The sequence below is a fragment of the Ursus maritimus genome, unplaced genomic scaffold (genome assembly GCF_017311325.1).
Source record: "Ursus maritimus isolate PB19 unplaced genomic scaffold, ASM1731132v1 scaffold_1, whole genome shotgun sequence".
NCBI classification, from domain to species: domain Eukaryota; kingdom Metazoa; phylum Chordata; class Mammalia; order Carnivora; family Ursidae; genus Ursus; species Ursus maritimus.
In genome coordinates, this window is record NW_024423343.1 from 92,956,303 (window position 1) to 92,978,595 (window position 22,293).

The 22,293-nt window shown below is 37.7% G+C and overlaps 1 protein-coding gene across 1 annotated transcript in view; it reads left to right on the forward strand.

Moving 5' to 3' along the window:
* NCKAP5 (NCK associated protein 5) overlaps nt 1-22,293 on the forward strand; it is a 759,472-nt gene that overhangs the window by 309,320 nt on the left and 427,859 nt on the right. The window lies entirely within an intron of this gene.

Here is a 22,293-nt window from a genome sequence, read left to right on the forward strand (position 1 = left end):
AATTTTTTGTGTGTTGTTTGAAGAACGGGTCCAACTCAATTCTTTTTTATGTGGCTACCCAGTTGTCTTAGCACCATCTGTTGAAAAGGCTACCCCCCGCCTCCGCCTTCCCAAATTGTCTTGACACCACTGTTTAAAATCAGTTGATAGGAATGTAAAGGTTTGTTTTGGACTTTTATTCTGTACATCTGTCTTTATGCCAGTAGAATGTAGCCTTGATTACTGGAGTACCATTGTGTAGTAAGTTTTAGAATTGGGAGTGTGCATCCTGTAACTCCATTCTTTTTTTTTTTTTTAATTCTTTATTTAAATTCAATTTACACATATAGTGTATTATTAGTTTCAGGGGTAGAATTTAGTGATTCGTCAGCGGCGTATAACACCCAGTGCTCATTATATCAAGTGCCCTCCTTAATGCCCTCACCCAATTACCTCATCCCTCACTCATCTTCCCTCCAACCACCTTCAGTTTGTTTCTTAGAGTTAAGAGTCTCTTTAAGGTTTGCCTCATTCTTTTTAAAGATTATTTTGACTGTTCTGGGCCCATTGCATTTCCATATGAATTTTAGGATCAACTTGTTAAGTTCTGGGGTAAAAAAAGCCAGCTGAGATTTTGGTAGGGATTGTATTGAATTGGTTAGATTCGTTTTGCTGACTTTTTGACTTCATATGAATGAAATCTAGAGTACACACTTTTCTTGCGTCTAATTTTTTCAGAGTATAATGTTTTTGACATTCACCCATGTCATTGTATGTATTAGTAGTTCATTCCCTTATACTGCTGAGTAGTATTTCTTTGTGTAAATACACACACTTTATCTGTGTGTGTATTTACTTTTGGGTAGTTTCTAGTTGTTGGCCATATGAATTAAGTTACTATGAACCATCATGTATAAATCATTATTAATGGTATATATTTTTATTTCTCTTGGGTAAATACTTAGGAGTGGAATTGCTGGATCTTATGTTAATTGTGTGTTTAGCTTATAAGAAATGGTCATTTATTTTCCAAAAGAGCTGTTCCATTTTACATTTCCACCAGCAATATATGGTTTTCATCCATTGACATCCTGGCCTGTATTTGAAATTTTGTCTTTTTAACTGTAGGCATTGTCATCGATATGTGGTGGTATCTCATTGTGACTTAATTTGCATTTCCTTGATGATGAAAAATGTTGAGCAAGCTTTTCACCCACCTGTTGCCCCTTTATTTATCTGGGTAAAATGTGCTTATTTGAAGGAAGTTAAAGTTTTGTTACTGAGTTGCATGAGTTTGTTATATATTTTGAATATGAGTCTGTTGTCAAAATAGGTGTTGCAGAGTTTTTCCCATTCTTTGGTTTGCCTATTCCTTTGAAATAGTGGTGTCTTTTGATAAGCAGAAGCATTTTAACACAGATGACATTCTATTGTTTGTTTGTTTGTTTTTCTTTCATGGTTAGTGCTTTCTGTAATCAAATGATCTTCCCATACCCTATGTGGACTGAAATACCACTTTTTTTCTCTAGAAGCTTTATAGTTCTGGGTTTATGTTTAGATCTTTGATTCATTGGGATTTAATTTTTGTCTGTGCTGTGAAGTAAAGCTTGGGGTTAATTTTTAAAACTACAGATATCCACATATTTTTGTATCACTTTTTAAAATGACCTCGCTTCCTTTATTGAGTCACTCTGATGCTGTTTTTGAAAACCATTGCCTCTGTATGTACAGCTCTATATTTCGGTTCTCACCTCTGTTCCTTATATCTATTTTTCCTATCCTTTGCAAATGCTCCATTCTTCAATTATTGTGAATTTATAATAAGCTCTAAAATTAAGTAGTGTAAGTCCTTCAACTTCATTCTTCTTCAAGACGTTTTCACTATTCTAAGTCCCTTTAATTTCCATGCTGATATTAGAATAAGCTTATCAATTTCCTCAAAACTCCTCCTGTGATTTTGTTTGTATTAGCATTGAATTTTTAGATAAATGTGGGCAGAAGTGACATCTTAACAATATTGAATCTTTCAATTCTTGAACATTATGTAAGTCTGTTTATTTACATTTCCTTACTACCTCTCAGCACTAATTTACAGTTGTCAGCTCGTGAACATCATATTATTAAATTTAATTATTTTCCAGGTTTTGATGTTAATAAAATGAAACTTGTTAAAATTTTTAATTTTCTAAATGTTGATAATTCTTTCAGAACTTCAAAAATGGTATTCCATTTCCTTCTGGCTTCCATGCTTTCTATAATAATTAGATTCGTTGTTCCTCAATTTTGGTCTCTGGTTGTTTTGTTTGTATATTTGCTTTCTTTTGTCTTTAGTTTCCCACAGTGTGATTATGATGTTTTGAAGCATACATTTCTTTGTAATTACCAAGTTTTGGGTTTATTGAGCCTCTTGCATTAGTAAGTTTATGTATTTGAACATTTTTTTCCACCCCATTTTTTCTCTGTCCTCCTGAAACTAAGATTATATGAATGCCAGAACTTTTGGTATTGTCCCACAGGTCTCTGAGTTTGTATTCATTTTTTTTCTCTCTTGAACAGACTGGACAATTTCGATTGATGTATTTGTCTTCATAGTCATCAATTGTTTTTTGGTTGTCTCCATTCTGCTGAGCCAATCCAGTGAATATTTTATTTTGGTTTTTCTATTTCTCAGTTTTCTATTTTTTTCCTTTTTTTTTTTTTTTCTATTTTTCAGTCTTAACTCTTTATGCTTTGCATCTTGCATTTCTTTGGTAAGATATTCTGCTTCTCCATTCATTTCAACGGGTTATTCTTCTTTTTGAAAGAATGATCTCTTTTCTTTTTTAAAGTCTTAAAAAAAACACATTCCAACATCTGTATCATCTAGGGGTTGGTGACTGTTGATTATCTTTTTTCTCATGAGTTGAGATTTTCCTAGTTCTTCATATGTTGAGTAATCTTGGACTGTGTCTTGGACATTTTGAATATTCTACCATGAGACTCTTGGTCTTACTCGAATATGAAGGAGAATGTTGATGTTTTTATTTATTTTAGCTGATCATTTACCGGCTTAGGGTCACGCCTCAAGTTCTGACCTGCCTTCTGTGGGTTGTGATTCTAATGTCAGTTCATTTTTCATGGTGTTCACAGTACTGTGTGATTTTTTTCCATGTATGCACTGCCCAGGGGTCAGTCTCATTTTTCATCTATTATTAAATATATTACTAAAATATAAATGCACATCTCAGAGGTAAGCATGGGCGTTTGTACACAACCTTATGGGATTGCTGATTTGATCTTCTTTCTCTCTGTGATTTCTTTGACATTATGTTATGTGTTTGTTTTCTCTTTTCTGATCCCTTGTCTGGAAAGCCGAGGCTTTAGTTTTCCTTTATCTTCTGTACACTTACCATGATTGCATCTGTATCTGGAGTTGGGCAGTCAAAAGACAGACAGAAAAAAAGCTGTAGGAATTTGTCTTACAATGTTGTCATTGCAGATCCTCTGGGAAGAAAGAAGACTCCCCCCCGCCCCATAGTTTTGATACCTGTTCTGCTATCTGAGTGCCATCTGTCTGCTGCACCATCTGTGCAGAATTGCTTAGGGCTGAGGAAGGAGTACAGGGAAACTAGAAAACAACTAAATATAAAATATCTCCACTGTATTTAATCCTTATGGACCCCTTTTCCTGTACCCAAGGCCAAAAAGAGAGCTGCTCTCGGAACTTAGTCCATACTTGGTGTGCACTTCTGAGTTTGGGGCCATCTTTGATTCTTGGCCAGGTAATATCAGAGAGGAAAAAGTTGTAAACTTACTGCTGGTCCAATAGAACTTCTAATTCTATTCTCCTTCTCCAGTATTCAGAGTCCTCAGATAGCAGTTCTGTGCATTCTTCAGGATTTATATTTGCATTCAGTAAGAGAGATGGGCTTGAGTATGCTTGCTCTCTTTCCTGGAAATGGAAATCCTAAGTGATTTTTTAGGCAAGAATTAGTAACTTTCCTTCAGTAGGGCTTGGATACCAAGCATTTTAGAGGCCCTGGAGATTTCCTTTGTTTTATCCCAACTGTCAATATTTGGAAACTGGGTTGACATCAAATGTTTTTCTTCAATAGCATTTCAAGTCACTGGGGAGTACTCTTTGCTCCCTACTCCCACTCTCAGCTTTTTGGTACCTTAAGTGTTACTCTCCACTCTGCTGCCTGCCCCCAGCATTAGGGGGTTGTATCAGTATATTCCGTAGAGATCTGGAGTGCCTATGTCCCTCAGTTCTTATGTTTATCCACAGTTTTAGGAAACTCTATACATATGTCTCTTGGGGTGTTCTCTCTTAGAGCTCTGCGATCTTTCAGCAGCAGCTAACAGTCCATGCTGAGTACTTACTGAAAGCCAAGAGTGTTCTGGGAGTTTCAGTGCCCTGCCCTTGGCCCTAGTGGTCCTCGATACTCACACACTTCTGGGAGATTCTCTCTCCACTCTCCTTTTCTGACCAATAGTTCCAGGTGAAGATTCAGTGAAGGGCTGACAAAAGTTGGCAAATGGTGCAGACTCTCTCTCTTTATAGCTGTGACTCCTAGGGCTTCTAAATAAATACTTTAAATGCTTATAAACATTTTTTCTAGTTTCTCTAACTGCCATCAATGACAGATTTCTCTTCCATCCACTGTCCTACTCAGGGTGAAAGCCGCCATTGGACTCTTCATTCCTTGGAGTGAAGGTTCATCAGTTTCTGGGTTTCAGTTTATTCATGTTTCTTCATATCTTTAGTGCTCTAATGAGCTTTTAAGATTTACTTATTTTTTTAAAGATTTTATTTATTATTTTACAGAGAGAGAGAGCACACTCAAGCTGCGGAAAGTGCAGAGGGAGAGGGAGAGGGAGAGGGAGAGGGAGAGGGAGAGGGAGTCTCCCAAGCAGACTCCATGCTGAGCACAGAACCTGATATGGGACTCAATTTCACGACCCTGAGATTGGGACCTGAGCCAAAATCAAGGGTTGGACGCTTAACTGACTGAGCCACCCAGGCACCCCAGGCTTTTAAAATTTATAATCTTGATTCTGTCTGACTTGTTTTCATTTTTTATGGTGGAAACAATGTTATCTTGAAACTTTCTGTATTTTAAGTTTGATTTTTTTCATTAATTTTTAGCTCCATTTGTTAAACAGACATCCTTTCTGTATTGAACTACTTTGGAAAATTTGTCAAAAATTATTTTCTAATTATGATTAAAATTCAGTTTCAAGGGGCACCTGGCTGGCTCACTTGGTTAAGCATCTGACTCTTGATTTGGGCTCAGGTCATAACCTCAGGGTTGTGAGGTCAAACCCTGCACTGGGCTCAGTGCTGAGCATGGAACCTGCTTAAGATTCTGTCCCCCTCTCCCTCTTCCTCTCCCCTGCTTGCTAGCTCTCTCTCTCCCCTTTTTCTAAAAAATAAAATAATAATAACTTTAAAAATTCAATTTCAAAGTTTCTGATTTTGATGCTATTCCAAGGAGCTATGGAAAGGTGGTTTGATGAAGTTCCCATTTCAAGGGTAGTTATTTTAGGTTTCCACATTGGTTAATCCTCACCATCACTTTCACCATTCTTCTGTGGACCAAACAAGGAAAATACTTCCTTGACTCTTAATGGGAAATTTGTATCCAACTGCTTCTGCTACTGGTTGATAGTGGTGCAAATAGGAAGACAAAATGATGCCAAATAATGTGGAATAAGATGCATTTCAAAGACTTTGCAGACGAAGAAGATATCTGCTCAATTGTTGGATTAAGTTTTTATTCTATTAAAATTGCAATATTTGCTAAGAAAGCACTTTGTTGGTTGATGATATGTAAACTGAGGCACATAGCCCTGGAAGACTGACTGACTGGTTAACGTACTGAATAGCCACCTGTGAACCTTCTCAGAGAAAACTAGTTCTCTTCTAGTTCTCATGAGTTTAAAAAAAAAAGAAAAAGCCTTAGAAAAATAGTCATTATTTTTAACCTCAGTGCATGTGTAATAAGAATATGCATATATACGTGTTTAAGTATGTACTAAATTTAAAAGCAGTGAATTTAGGGTCAGTTTATCCTTACCAATTGTAACTTGACCACCAATCCACTTTGTAAGTGGGAAATCTTAAGTATGCTTAATTGTATCCTAAAATATATCGGTATTTTATGGAAACTGTCTTTTTAGATACAATTTGGAGTTAGACATTTACTTTTTATAATCAAAAGATAGAATGAAATACCATGTGGCTCAGAGACTACAAGTAACTGGTTAGCTTTTACTTATTTTCCTTTACAAATTACAAATTTAATAGAACTAATTGCTAGTCACTAAAACACACTGATTTTAAGGTGTTTGTAAAGAAGTGAAAGTGTCTTCACATAAAAATTAATAATTTCTCTAGCTGTTTTTTTAGTTAAACTTTATTTTGAGAGAAGTACATATTCATATGAAGTTGTAAGAAATAACACATAGAGATCCCAGTGTAACCTTTATCTAGTTTCTTCCTTTGGCAATATCTTGTAAAATAGTATAAAGTCACAATATCGATTGCCATTGATAAAGTCAAGATATAAAACATATTTATCACCATGTGGATCATTCCTATTATCCTTTTATGGCCATGTCCATTTCCCTCTTGCCCCCACCCACTCCTTAACCCCTGGTAACCACTAATTTGTTCTCCATTTTCATAGTGTTGTCATTTCAAGAATATTATAAATAAGGAATCATATAGTATGTAACCTTTTGGAATTGGCCTTTTTCACTCCAGATATTTCTTTGAAGACCCATCCAGGTAGTTGCATATGACAACAGTTTGTTCCTTTTTCTTGCTAAATAGTATTTCATGGTATGGATATACCATAATTTGTTTAATCATTCACCTTTTTAAAAAATATTTTATTGGGGCGCCTGGGTGGCTCAGTTGTTAAGCATCTGCCTTCGGCTCAGGGCATGATCCCAGCGTTCTGGGATCAAGCCCCACATCGGGCTCCTCCGCTAGGAGCCTGCTTCTTCCTCTCCCACTCCCCCTGCTTGTGTTCCCTCTCTCTCTGGCTGTCTCTCTCTCTCTCTCTCTCTCTCTTTTTTAAAAAAAATATATTTTTTAAAGATTTTATTTATTTATTTGAAAGAGAGTGAGCAAAGTGAGAGAGCAAGTGAGCACAAGTTGGGGGAGCAGAGGGAGAGGGAGAAGCAGACTCCCTGCTGAGCAGGGAGCCCGATATGGGGTTTGATCCTGGGACCCTAGAGTCAGGACCCAAGCCAAAGACACATGCTTAACCTACTGAGCCATCCAGGTGCCCCTAATCATTCACTTTTTGAAGGACATCTGGATTGTTGCCAGTTTGGGGTTATTATGAATAAAGGCGCTGTAAACCTTCATGTACAGGTTTTTGTGTGAATGTTTTTCATTTCCCTGGGATAAATACCTAGGAATTGAAATATGCTGGGTTCCTGATTAGTTTTTGTTTTGTTTTGTTTTGTTTTGTTTTAACCAAACTACCATACTATTTTCTGGAGTAGCTGTACTACTTGACATTCCAAACATCATTGTATAAGTAATCCAGTTTCTACACATCCTTGGTGGTGTCACTCTTTTTTATTTTAGCCATTCTGATATGTATGTGGTGACATTTTGTTGGGGTTCTCATTTGTGTTTTTCTAATGGCTAATAATGCTGAATGTCTTCCATGTGCTTACTTGCTTTCTGTATATAATCCACGCTCTTTGTGTTTTTTTATATATTTTCTAATTGAGTTGTTGAATATTTTATTTGAGCTGTAGAGGGTCCTTTGCATATTCTATGAAGGACCACTGGTATATTGTAGTCCTTTGGTGGATATGTGGTTTGCAAATATTTTCTCTGAGTCTGTGGCTTGTCTTTACTCTTAACATGGATATTTCATAGAACAAAAGTTGGATTAAGTCCAGTTTTTCAGGTTTTTTTTTTTTTTTAATGGATTGTGCTTTTGGTATCAAGTCTAAGAACTATTTGCTCACCTTTAGGTCTCAACTATATTCTCCTGTTTTCTAAAACTTTTTCCATTTTTACATACTACATTTAGGTCTGTGTCTATTTTGAGATACTTTTGAATTAGAAATGAGATGGAGGTTGAAATCTTGGTTTGTTTTTGTTGGTTTGTCTTTTGCCCATGGATGTCCAATTTCTCTAACCAGCTGAATGTGCTCTGGCTCAGGATGTGATATTTCTTGGCAAATTTTCCATGGAGACTAGAAAGTATTTGTATATGTCGTGGTGTTGTTGGACAGGATGTTTTATAAATGTTGATTAGACCATGTTGATTGATTGCGTTGAGTTCTTCTCTATCCTTGCTGATACTCTGGTCTATCAGTTGTTGAGAAAAGTGTTAGTTTTCAACTATAATTGTGAATTTGTATATTTACCCTTTCAGTTCTATTAGTTTTTGTTTCACACATTTTCTGGCTCTCTTGTGTGGTGCATGGACACTTAGGACTGCAATTCCTTCTTGGTGAATTGCCCATTTACAATCACACGCTATACCTCTCTTGTCTTCTCTCTCTCTCTTTTTTTTTTTTTTTTTAAAGATTTTATTTATTTGACAAAGAGAGAGACAGCCAGCAAGAGAGGGAACACATGCAGGGGGAGTGGGAGAGGAAGAAGCAGGCTCCCAGCAGAAGAGCCTGACGTGGGGCTTGATCCCATAACGCTGGGATCACGCCCTGAGCCGAAGGCAGACGCTTAATGACTGAGCCACCCAGGCGCCCCTCTCTTGTCTTCTCTTATTTATTGTTCTTTGAAGTCTACTTTATCTGAGGTTAATATAGTCATTCTGGTTATCATTTGATCATTGTTTGCATGATACATCTTTCCCCATTATTTTCCATTTAATCTATGCCATTGTATTATGTATTATTTTATATTTAATTATTATATTAATAAATGTAATTAGGGGGAGAAATAGAGGGGAAGGGAGAAAGAATCTCAAGCAGACTCTGGCCTGAGTGGGGAGCCTGATACAGGACTTGATCCCTTGACCCCAAGATCATGGCCTGAGCCAAAACCAAGAATCAGATTTTTAACCAACTGAGTCACCCAAGCACCCCATTATATGTTATTTTTTTAATGTAGATGGCATATAGCTCAGTCATGTTTTTAAATATACTTTACAAATCTCTGTATATTAAATGGTCTATTAAAACCACTTACTTTCAAAGGAATTTTTGATATGTTAAGACCTAAGTCTGCCCTTGTATTTTTGGTTTTCTGTCTGTTTTGTTTTCCTTTCCTTTCCTTTCTTTCCTTCCTTTAGGTTACTTAAACATTTTTTTAGAATTCTGTTTTGATTTATTTATAATGTTTTTAATTATATCTTGGTACAGCTTTTCTAGTTGTTCCTCTAAGGATTACATTATATATACTTATCAATCTGCTGGTATTGCCATTTTACCAGTTTAAATAAAGTACAGAAATTTTACCTCTCATTATGTTCCTTTTTTCTCCCCCATTTAAATATAAACGTTTTAAATATCTATTCTGTATATATTTAGAACCACATAACAAAGTTTTAATTTTTGTTTCAACTTTCAAACATAATTTAGAAAATTCACTGGGGGGGGAGAGTCTATTGTATTTATTCATGGTTTTGTTTATCATGTGCTTTCTTCCTAGTGCTCTGAGATTCCTTTTTTTTTTTTTTTTTTTTTTAATCATTTCTTTTCTGTTTAGAGAACTTTCTTTAGATATTCTTTTACGGTAGGTCTACTGCAATGGATTCTTTTCAGTTTTCCTTCACCTGAGAATATCTTAATTTCCCCTTAAGGAAATATCACCCTTAAGGAAATATCCCCCTAAGGATATCTTAGACTCTTATTTTCAGAAGTTTGACTATGATGTGTCTTGGTGTGAAATTTCTTTGGGTTCTATTTGGGATTTGCCCATTTTCCTAAATCTCCAAGTTTATGCTTTTTGTCAAATTTGAGACATTTTCACCATTTTTTTCTGAGTGCTTTTTCAGCCCTACCCTCTTATTTTTCTTTCCTGAATTCTGAGGACATGAAAAGTAGACCCTTTGTTAGAGTCCCACACATGCTTGAGGCTCTGTTCAATATTTTTTCTTTCTGGCTGCTGATCAGAATGTGTATTTCTTATCACTCTACCTTCATGTTCACTGATGCTTTCCTCTGTACTCCATTCTGTTGTTGAACCCAGTCACTGATGTTTTTATTTTGTCTATAGAGTTTTTCAGTGGTACAATTTCCATTTGGCTCTCATTTATGTCTTTAATTTCTTTCCTGAGACTTTCTAGTTGTTTTCATTTGTTTCAGACATGTTCATCACTGCTCATTGAAGCATATTTATCATGGCCAATTTAAAATCTTTGTCAGATAATTTTAACATCTCAGTCTGCTTGGAGTTAGCATCTGTTGATTACCGTTTCTCGTTCTGTTTGTGATCTTGGTGGTTTGGTATGACGAGTGAATTTTTTTTTTTTAGTGAAATCTGGACCTCTTGCGTGTTGTGAGAGTCTAGATCTTATTTAAACCTTGTGCTTTTCCTGGCTTCCATTGACACTGCCCAGCAGGAGAAGGGGGAGGTTCTGCCTCACTCCTATCAGGGTAGGGAAGAAGTCTGGGTTCCCCAGTAGCCTCCATTGATCCCCAAGAGGGCTCTTCCCATTATTGCTGGGCAGGAATGGAAGTTCCAACTCTCTAATAGGACTTCACTAATATGCCCCCAGATGGAAAGGGGTAGGAGTGCTTTGTTATTGTCCCACAGGACCTCCACTGACACAAAGGGTGTTTGGCTTCTGTACCACTGAGTGATGATGTAAAAGTGCTGTCTTTCCATCAGGCCTCCTCTGACACTGTCCCACCAGAGAGCGGGCAGAGGAGGGGAGTGCCTCCTTAGTGCTAAGTAGAGGTGGAAATCCAGGCTTCCCTGGTGATCTCTACTTACAGCATGAGGAACAGGGGATCAGTTATCCCCAGGCAAGTCCTGTCTCTATATGGCCTCCTCTGACACGACCTCTGTGGGTTGTGTTGGGATGCCTCATCATAGCCTCACAAGTATGGGAATCGAGACTAGAAAATGTCCAGAATGGAAGCTGAGACCTCAAATATAGGTCACTCTTTTATAAACTTGTAGAAATGTGTATTAGCCAAAAATTGAGGTGATAGCTGAAGGGAAGTATGGGATCAAAGCAAGAGGTTTGTTTTGTTTTGTTTTTAAAATTTGGCTGGCACAGTGCATGTTTGCATTCTGAGAACATCTGTGTGGTAGAAGAGGATAAAGTGAAGCTGAAGAAAGGCTTGGCCAGTGCGTTCTGGATCCCTACTGCCTGTGGCTCACGTTTCTCTTTACACTGGGGTGGGGGTGGAGCAGAACAGGGAATGTGATTAAATACCTGTTCTTTGGTACACAGTGTTCCCATTTTTTCTTCCTTTTTTTTTTCTTTTCCTATCTTTTTTTTTTTTTTTTTGGTGCACCATGGCAGTGAACTCTGTGAGACCTGCATCATTATTAGTCTAACCAAATGCTGTGATCATGGATGGATGGAAAACAAACACATTGTGTAGGCCTTTTGTATCATATGTGTAGGNNGGAAAAAACATCCTGTGTCACTAAAATTCTTGGTGTTCACTCCATGATTTCCAAACTTCAAGTAAACGGCAGCCTGTATTATTTAGCTTACATCCACAATAACTTTTGAGATGTTATATTTATACTGAGAATTTTTGGTTTCATATTCTTAAAATACTGACTTCTTAACACCTTTTGGGGGGGTGAGTTTGATACAATAAAGTTTCCAGCTCCAAGAGGAATTAATTATAGAATGTTACTTACATAGACTTAAATGTATTTGCTCCTACCATGTGGTCTTTGGACCCCTGTGGTTGGGGAAAGGGAGTGAAGGCTGAACAGCAGGGATGAAGAGATTACAAAGAAATGACCGCAAAGACAACTACTGTAGATAGTTACAATTTGTTATTGTAAATCCACATGTGAACTAGATATTTTTATGAACTTCAAAAAAGCAATTCTTTTTAAAAAAAATACACATACACTCATGGTTTTCACATTAGTGAAAGATGTTTTTGTGACAAACAAAATACAAAATCATTTAAAAATGAATCCATGGTGAAAAAAAAAAGTTGTTTCTCATATACATACACTCATGATTTTCATAAAATGTAGATATTATTGTGACAAGTGAAAAGCAAAATCATTTGAAAGTGAATCGGTCATTACCTTCATTCATCAGGTGTTTTCTAATGAAATGATACAAAAGCAACCAAACTGCTATCACTTGGAAATGTTTAAAGTTGGGAGTCACTGTTAGGCATTTTTAGGATTGATTCAAAAATACAAGTTTAGTAATTAACTAAAGGTATAAGAGTAATATTCTGTCCAAATAACGGGTTGTGAGTGTAAACCTTAAAGCAGGTGTGTTTAGTAAAAGGAACTAGCAATTTCAAAGGTTCTTAAAGTGATGTTCACTGCATTAAAAAAAAAAAAAAAAGGAAAAAAAAAAAAGAAAAAAAAAGTGGTTCCATCTGTTACTTTCTATTCCTAACAAAAGAAGGGGGGGAAGGAGATCATTTTGATCAATGTCCTTTTAATTCTTGGACTTGGTATAAAATAAATCACAGTGTTATGGCAATTCATTTATAGAGGTTAAAGTGATATGATGTGGCTTTTCATGGTAACGTGGCTTTCACTTGCTGAGCGCCTGGGACTTTGATTTGCCACATTACCTGCTGTGGTTTAAGTGATGCAAAATAATTATTGGGACTTCCTTGTCACAGTGGCCTATTCCACACCTGCACCCTTTTGTTGGGAGCCCAACGGGGATGCTGGATTTGAGGTCTCCTTTGAATAGATGTCCTCCCTGCGTAGTCCTCCTACATCGGATTGATTTATGGATGCATCAGGCTCTTTGTTAGCATGTAAACCCCTAATTAATTTAAAGCCCTCTGTAGAGAAATTAAACTCCTAGTTAAGATTTTTAACAGACTCAGATGGTGCTAATAATGGGAAGCAAGTTCTATTAATGGATTTACCATGGTCCCTGGCATTCCTACTTCACAATGAGGGCTGGTATACAGAGCTACGAGTGTACCCTCCAATAAAGAATTGGCTGTCAGGAGATCATTCCATTGTTGCCCGTAACCCAATTAGGCTTATCATTTGAGTTCTAGCTTCCCATCTGTGAGGTGAGAGAGGGACAGACAGACAGAGGCAGACATAGAGCAGAAAAGACAGGGAAGGAGGAGAATCTGGATTGCATAAAGCTTCAGTCTGAAAGTCAGATCCAGCTAGTGACTCCCAAGTTACTTTCTGCCGGAGTTAGCTTTGGTCTAGGTCAAAGTAGGAAAATCAAGGCAATTCTCAGAATTTTGTGAGACTAAATGGATATGAAGCTTTCAGTTACCACCAAAAGAAATTCTATGTACTTAAATTGTGAACAAAAATGAATTCTAAATGGATTAGGGATGCAAATGTGACAGATGAAACTATAAATACTTGAAGAAAACAGATGAATTTCTCTTTAACTTCAGTTTAGGGAAAAGCTAGCTATGACTCAAACTCCAGATGCAATAAAAGGCTGATACATTTCACATAAAAATTAAACATTTGTGCATGACCAAATCACTGTAAACAAAGCTGAAAGACAGCTGACAAGCTAGAGCAAAATATTCACAATGTATATCACAACAAAGTGCTAAGATACTTAGCATATTAAAAATCCTTAAAATTGAGGGTCAATGTATCAAAAATCCAGTAGGAAAAAAATGGAAAAGAAACTGCACATGTAATTCACAAAATGCTATAAAATGACCCACAGACAAATGAAAAATATGTTCAAGCTCAGTCATAATCAGAGAAATACAAAGTAAAACAACAGCGAGCTATCATTTCTGACCTATCAGAACGGTAAAGACTAGATAATATTATAATGCGTTCTGTAAGTAAGGCTGTGGGGAAATACACCATCATACATTGGTGGTGGGAATGCAAATTGATGCAGGCTGTCCTTCTGAAGGGAAATTTGATACTATCTAACAAAATTATATATACACTTACCTTTAGACCTAGCAATCCTACTTCTAGAAATCTATCCATATGATACATCTGCAACAGTGTAAAAGCACACATGCACAAGGTGGTTCATTTCTGCTTTTTTTAGTTGCAAAATACTGGAAGCAACCAAATGCCCATATAGTAGGAGATGGATTGAATAAACTATGGTGTAACCATGCAATAGAATACTATGTAAATTTGAAGAAAAAAAAAGCAAATGAGAAAGATCTCCATGAATTTATCTGGTGTGATTTCCAGAGTATATTGTTGAATAAAAAACTAGAGCACAAGAGAATATCTATAGTATGGGACGCTTCATGTCAGAATGGAGGGCATACCAGGAAATATACATGTATCTGCTCATTAGTGTAAAAGAAATACAGGAAGAATAAACCAAAGACTAGAGTGATTGGTTCCCTGCAGGTATTGGTGGGAGAAGAGGTGAGAAAAGTGGGGGATGGGAGCAAGGTAGGAGGGATGAGATGAGAGTGACACACTCTGAATCTTTGTAGAGCTCTGACTTCTAGAGTCACAGGAATGTTTCCCATACTCTCTACAAACCTCCCAAATAAGCAAATGATTAAAACCAGTTGGGATGTGTGAGGGACCCACAACAGAATACAGACAGTAACACCTTAACTATATTCTCAATTATTAACAAATAAAGTGAAATAGATGAGTGAAGAACCAACCTAAGTAGCGGTGAAAAACAATATTTGGAATGGATACTCTAAGGTTAAAGGTAAGAGAATTGTACATAAATATTGTCACCTAGTAGTGACGATATTTCTCACAGGATATGGGCCGGAAATTCCGAAATGATTTTGTATACTAGAATTAAACGAGTAATTATATTATAGATATTTGTAGATAATTAGAATTGGGTTTTTATTCTTGGAGAAAGAAGCTATCAAAAAAGAAAAGGATAATGCTAAAATGAGCCCTGTGGTATTGGGGATTTGAGGTATTAGTAAAAACTCATGGTTGTGTGTGTGTGGGGGGGTGTTTAACATATACATACATTGTATATACTTAGCTCACACATACACACACACATATATATACACATACACACGGATTATATATACAGAAATATAAATATATGTGCATGCAGAAGTTATTATTGTAAATACATGCATTTCCTTGCTGTCTTCATTGAAAGGGCTTGAACCACTGGCATTCCAGTCTCAGGGAGTAGAACTTGAACCCAGATCAATCTCCAGTAAAATGAAATGAGGCTCTAAAGAAGTGATTGATTCCTGAGCAGGAGCTGGAAAATACAAGGTGAACATTTTCTTGTGTTAGAAAGTAAGGAAATGCCCCCCAATAGATGGGGATTTCTCAGAAAGAACACAGGATCCAACCTGAAGGGGGTCTTTATGGCCAAAGCAGGAGCAATCTGAGCAACAGAATAATGTTAATAACCTCAATGTTGGATTTTAGCCTGTAGAATAAAATAAATTTCTATGAGTCCATACTGATGGATGCTAAAAATTATTGGGGAAAAATAGAATTTGCAGAGTCTCAAATGATCTCACCCAGGATATGTATCAAGTACAAAGAGAAGATAGCAACTTTACAGTAGATACATTGCTATGTTATCTGGCAATAACACCTCAATGAAGTGAGGAACATAAATAATAAACATCACCAGTATTAAGACATACTGGCATTATTAACTGCTTGATATGCTTTGCTGGGAAGAACATATTGTGTGCGTGAGTGTTTGTGTAGTATAGTGCCCCCAAATATATAAACTGTTCCAATAATGAGAAAGCATGCGAGAAACTCAAATCGAGGTATATCTACAAAACAATTGATCAGTATTCCTCATGATTATTAAGGTTATCAAGGAAAGACTGACCAGTTCCTGCAAACGGGAAGGAACTAAGGAGACATGACAATAAATGCATCTTGGGACCCTGAAAAAGGGAAAGGATATTGGTAGAAACATTGGTGAAATCCACATATGCTTTTTAATTTAGTTAATGCCTGTTAACTAATGTTAATTATGTGTATTTTTTATCACGGAAAAAAATGCGCATATTTTCCTGTCTTCTCTCCATTCTCTTTATCCCTTTTCCTGGTTTCCAAATTTCTGGTAGATTTATTACATGTGGATATGAATGATGCTTGATGTTTCCATATCCATTTCCTTTCTTCCAGCTCCCCCCAGAGTTGCAATACACCTCTTTATAAAAACGAACAGAAAACAGGATATGCACCCAAGCTGTCTTGGGTAATATGCCACCCCCAACCTCCTGTCATCCCCACTTCTGGAGAGTTTACCTAATTTTCATTGAGGTTGTGAGGGAGGTATCCTCAGAAGCCAAACAAAATAGTATGGGGGTTTTCTCTGGTTGCCCCTGGCATGAGAGTGCAGCCCTATGCCTTCCTGAACTTGAACCTTCGGCTTGGAAGCGCAATGCATTGCTTCCAGCCCTGAAACTCTTTCATAAAGACATGATAAATCTGGGCTATAGCCTCTAGCAAGTGGCAGGATTGGTGATCCAGAAACATTGGGATCAGTCAGGAGTGAATATAATCTAGCAATCAATGAAGTGTTAAGAGACAAAAAGGGGGGGGGGTGCGGTGGCTAAATGGGCTCTTATTTGGAGTGCTGGGATTATTTTTTTGTTTTATTTTGTTTTGTGTTTAACCACTTCTTGGGCCCCTGTAGGGCTCAGCCTTTTAGGATTTTTTTAGGAAGTGGCACATCTGTGCATCATCAATACAAATTTTTGTGTTGCTGTAGAAATTCATATAAGCATAGGTATATGGTACCATTGTTATCGGTGTCTGCATGTTTACCTTAATGATAAAGAATTATATAGTTGAGGGGCGCCTGGGTGGCTCAGTTGTTAAGCGTCTGCCTTCGGCTCAGGGCGTGATCCTGGCGTTATGGGATCGAGCCCCACGTCAGGCTCCTCTGCTGGAAGCCTGCTTCTTCCTCTCCCACTCTCCCTGCTTGTGTTCCCTCTCTCACTGGCTGTCTCTCTCTCTGTCAAATGAATAAATAAAACCTTTAAAAAAAAAAGAATTATATATTTGGGGCTCAAGTTTGTATTTCTCAAATACAAAATGCTCTTTCACAAAGTGTCTATTCACAAGACTTACTTGTAGATATGTGATAGAAGATAATTTTAGTGTTGTAGGTTTGACCTGATTAAAAATCAAGATGTCAAATGGGCATTTGGCACATTAATGTATTTACAGACATACTTAACATAAATATAATACATAAATATATAAATAATGAATAAATATCACATATTTATTAAATGAGAAGAACTCTGTTAATAGTAAGTAGTTTTTCAAAGCAGTATTTAGTTTGTCTTTCAATCCCTCTATCCATGTGTAAAGTTATAGGAATGGACTCTTTTTAAAAGACCAAGGGAACAAAAGGCAATTTCTTATTATTTAAAGAAAAACACTTAGTTACTTTAACCTCAGATGCTCTCTTTAAACATAGCCCTTGGGGACTTTTTTTATTAATGTCTCATTTTTCTCTATTCTGAAGCAAGATTTCCTTTTTTCCTTCTCTTGTTACTGCATTTCACTGATGGACCTCTTCACCACATTAGCATTAGTGTCAGAATACAAGAACCATGGAGGGTCTGTCCCCTTGTTAGGGATATTGTGTTGACAAATATTTCTGGAGCTGTGCGAGAGGGAGATTATCCCCTGCTCTCCTTTTCAGAGGATTTTATTGATTCTTACTTTCTACCAGAAGAGGGAGACACATTCATTTAAAATCCAAGGTGAATTCTTCCTTTTCTCAGCAAGTTCCAGCTGGAATGCCTGTGGCATGGTACTCTGAGCATGATGGGCCCAGACGCAGCCTTTGGGGTGGGAGGGAGACTGCCTCAGAGAACAACACCAAAGGCAGATGACATGAGGGTGTTTTCAGCCCTCTAATGAGTAGATAGGTCCTAATGCTTTTCTCTATTAAAACAACAGCAGGGTGTTGCAGTCCTTAAGCGTCTGCCTTCGGCTCAGGGCCTGATCCCGATGTTCTGGGATCGAGCCCCACATCAGGCTCCTCTGCTGGGAGCCTGCTTCTTCCTCTCCCACTCCCCCTGCTTGTCTCTCTCTCACTGGATGTCTCTGTGTCAAATAAATAAAATCTTTAAAAAAAATTAAAAAAAAAAAACACATCAGCAAAAACAAACAAAAATAAACAAAAATAAAATTTAAAAAAATATGCTATACTCTCCAAAGCCCCCACATTTCTACTCAGTTGGGATTGTGTCTCTGTTGGATTTAAAAAGGCTGGATCTTTAATTAAGCAGGTACTAGCCTACTTTTCCTTACCATTCCACAAAAACAACTGTCTCTTCTTTTGTGGGATTGATGTCACAGTATAAAAATTAGGTTGTAGCTGATATGTTATGATTTGAGAGATGCCTTCAAGAGCATCCTGCCTCAAAATTCCCCCTTTATCTCTCTACCTACCTGCTCAAATGTCTAAAAATCCCAGTGAAAAATTACTTGGAATATCCCATTTTGCTTCAGAGAGTCTCAAAATTATCATTTCCAGCATGGCGGTCATTTAATCTAGCAAGACCCATTTGACTGTGTATACTAGATTAGATTTAGGAAGCTTGTCGTCTGAGTGACAGAACCAAACCAGGAGATGGTTGTGTGTGTGTGTGTGTGTGTGTGTGTGTGTGTGTGTGTACACTTTGTTTTGCTAAGAACACATAATATGAGATCTACCTTCTTAACAAAATTTGAAGTGACAATACAGTACTGTTGACAGTAGACACAGTGCTGTACAGTAGACCTTTAGAACTTATTTGTCTTGCTTTACTGAAACTTTATACCTCTTGATTAGTACCTCCCCGTTACCCACCCACCACCCTGAGCCTCTGACAATTGCCTTTCCACTCTTTGAGTCTATGAATTTGACTCTTTTGGCACCTTATCTAAGTGGAATCACACAGTATTTGTCTTTCTGCAACTGGTTTACTTCACTTAGCATAATGTCCTCAAAGTTCATTCATGTAGTTCTTTGTAAGTCTGAATAATATTCCACTGTATGGACCTACCACACTTCCTTTATCTGTGCATCAGTAGAGGGACATTTATCACTGGTTGGTTGCACATCTCAGCTATTGTGAATAGTGCTGAAATAAACATGGCAGCCCTAAGGAGATGGTTATGTTTTGAAGGGAACTGGAGAGAGGTTATTCCTAAGTTGAGAAGTGCCTCAGAGCCAAACCATGAGCAAAAGCAAAGTGGGACATCAACAGAGACAGTACGGAAAGGAAGTTTGGAAAAGAAGAGAAGAATACAGGTGGCTTCAGATTATTCATCCCTGTACGATTGCCCTGAATAGAGTCTTGTCAGCAAGCTGCACAGCTTAGGCTGTCCGTGTTGCCACTGTTGCCAGGACATGGATAGAATTTCTCATTAGAATAAGGCATGAGCTCTTCATTCTCCATTTTTCCCACCTATTATAATAATACCAATGCAGTGGTGAATGCAAAAGTCATAAAGGTAGGGGTGATGCTAGAAGCTACCAGGCAGACTTTCTTGTTACAGCCCCTGAAGAGTCTTTTGAAAACCCACAATGATAGCAACCACAATACACTATGGGTAATGATGACAAGGGCAAATATTTGTGGAACACTTAGTCTTCACAGGCTCCTAACAGCTCTTTACAACAACCCATGGAACAGGCTGTTGTTATTAGTACCCCATTGTACTCATTCAGAGGACAAGTCTCACAGCTAGGAAATTGGAGAGCTGTTTCTGAACTCTGTCTGACCCCAAAGTCCAAGTTGCCAACTCTGTGCCTTCCATTTTTACAAGAAGTTCCCAAAAGCAATGAAATTATGCATTTCTTCCATATGTGCCCCTTGGAAATGCCTGTCTTCCTAGCCATTTTAAAGAGAATTGCTTTTGCATGAATCTCTATGACTTATGTAGAGTCTAATATTATGACCATAATAAAAGTATTTAAAAAAGAAGTCATCCGAGGGAAAACATGTTCTAAAAGTCAGTGTCTGGTTATTGCGGGTTCCTTTTACTGTGGTTTGGGAGCACAGTGTATCTTTTGCATCTGTTGGTTTGTTTATGGCTTTACAAACAACACTGAGTTGCACAGTGACACGTTATGCTGGCAGCTCCTTTAATACCTTACTGTGGCAGCCACATCTGGGTATTTGCCATTACTTCTAAACTCTGCCAAGCCCATTTCATATCAGATTAGTTTTTCAACTGCACAGAAGTGATCCTATTTTCTAACTGGAAACAGATTTTCACTGCTCTAGGTAGCACTCTTAAGGAGAGCTGGCCCGATGTGTGTGCAGGTGTGGGCTCGCCGCACACACACACACTAATAACTGTGAGTGGGAGCCACTTTAATGTAAAAGCGCCAGGCTCAGCAGTCCTGATAAACTCTCATCAGAAGTCCCTGCAGGCGGCGAGCAGAGTCTGGATGCTTACAGCAGCAGTCCTGGGTTAATATTGTCACAAGAAGGAAGCTGTGTATCACTGCTGATAAAAGATGGCAGAAACGCTCTGTAAGAGGAAGAGATAGATGACAAACCGTCTAGTTGTTATGTCAGTAAGGCTCCACAATCCCCTGGGTGAGCCTTCTTGAAAGGCAAACAGATGTGCTGCTTCATCTGTGCAATTGGACCTAATTGGGAAAGAAAAGATTTCCATCTTGATTAGTGGGAGTGAGATTTACTGTAGCACATCTCGTTGGAGGCTTCAGGATTAGGGTGGTGGTGGAATTCTAGAAACACAACAGCAGTCAGAGCATTTGATATGTTGCTCTCAGGTTTACTACAGTGAGTTTAGGCATTTCAAGGTCAGGGTAGTTAGATGAGACTGCTAAAAGCTGTTCAGAAGTCTTTGTCCCAACTTTAGGATGTTTCTTATATGCATCTATTGCTACTGTCAAATGCTGGTAGATTTTTCCTATATAATCACTTCTATTATGCTGGGATTCCAGGTCCCAGGGCTATGTTCTACAGCTCTACAAGGAAATTGATGAAGAATAGAAGGGAGAATGACTTGCATGGCCCTTAGTGTGAGGGCTACCGGAAGAAAGGGGCATCCTTTCCATTTGCTGGAATGTTTAGATGAGGACACTGTCCATGGAGCAAAGAGGAAGTACTGGAGCTGGGTAAACTTGTAGACCACACATTGAAGAATCCTATTTTATTTGAAGGGTAATCTCAGCCTCTTTGCTCTGAAAGCTTCACCATTAAGATGAACAGCAAATGTGACCTTACAAAAATGCAAGAAAATTGTTCTTAGTTAATAACTAAACATGGATAGTGAAATTGTGTATATTTTAGTTTTTTCTTCCTGGAGTTGAAGAATAGAAGGTTTTTTTGTTTTGTTTTGTTTTTTGTTTTAGTTTCTAGTCTAAATGTTCCTCTAGGAGTGGAAGACTTTATAGAAGATTGAATTAATTGACTCTCTACTGACTCAAAAGAGGAAGTGAGCTCTCAAGAAAGTCCAGCAGGTGAAGTAGAGAAAAGGAACGATCTGGACCCATTCTGATGATTTCACACCACAATAGATCTCTTTCAGTGAGCCATTGCCCAAATAATGCCTTTGGTTTGGGGAGTCCCTATAATGGAAGGGACCCTATAAACATGACAGACATCGTTGTCAAGAAAGTACAAGAATTGATGCATTAGGGAAAAACTGGTTGGGGTCTTTTCACATGGTAATATGTTACTGTTTTTTGTTTTTTTTTTTTAAGATTTTATTTATTTACTTGACAGAGAGAGACAGCCAGTGAGGGAGGGTACACAAGCAGGGGGAGTGGGAGAGGAAGAAGCTGGCTCCCAGCAGAGGAGGGAGCCTGATGTGGGGCTCGATCCCAGGACTATGGGATCACGCCCTGAACCGAAGGCAGATGCTTAACGACTGAGCCACCCAGGCGCCCCTATGGTACTGTTCTCGACAAGGTAGATTTAGGCAAACTCTGTGGTCAAGAATGTTTATTATATTTATCAGTTCAATCTCACTCTTGAAGACTAGTTTGACAAAATTTTAAGTTAAGGGATGCAGTGTCATAGAGTAGTAGTTAGGTGTATGAGGTCTCGGATCATGTTGTCTGACTTTGAATCTTAATTCCAGCTTTGTGACCTTGAACACATTACCTCTTCTGGTCTTAGTCTTCTAATTGTAGAATGGAATAGTAACTTTATTTAGCTCTAGGGTGATCATGATGATTAACCGAGTTGTCATATAAAGCAATTAAAATAGTGCCTTCCAAATAGTAAGCACACAATTAAAAATAG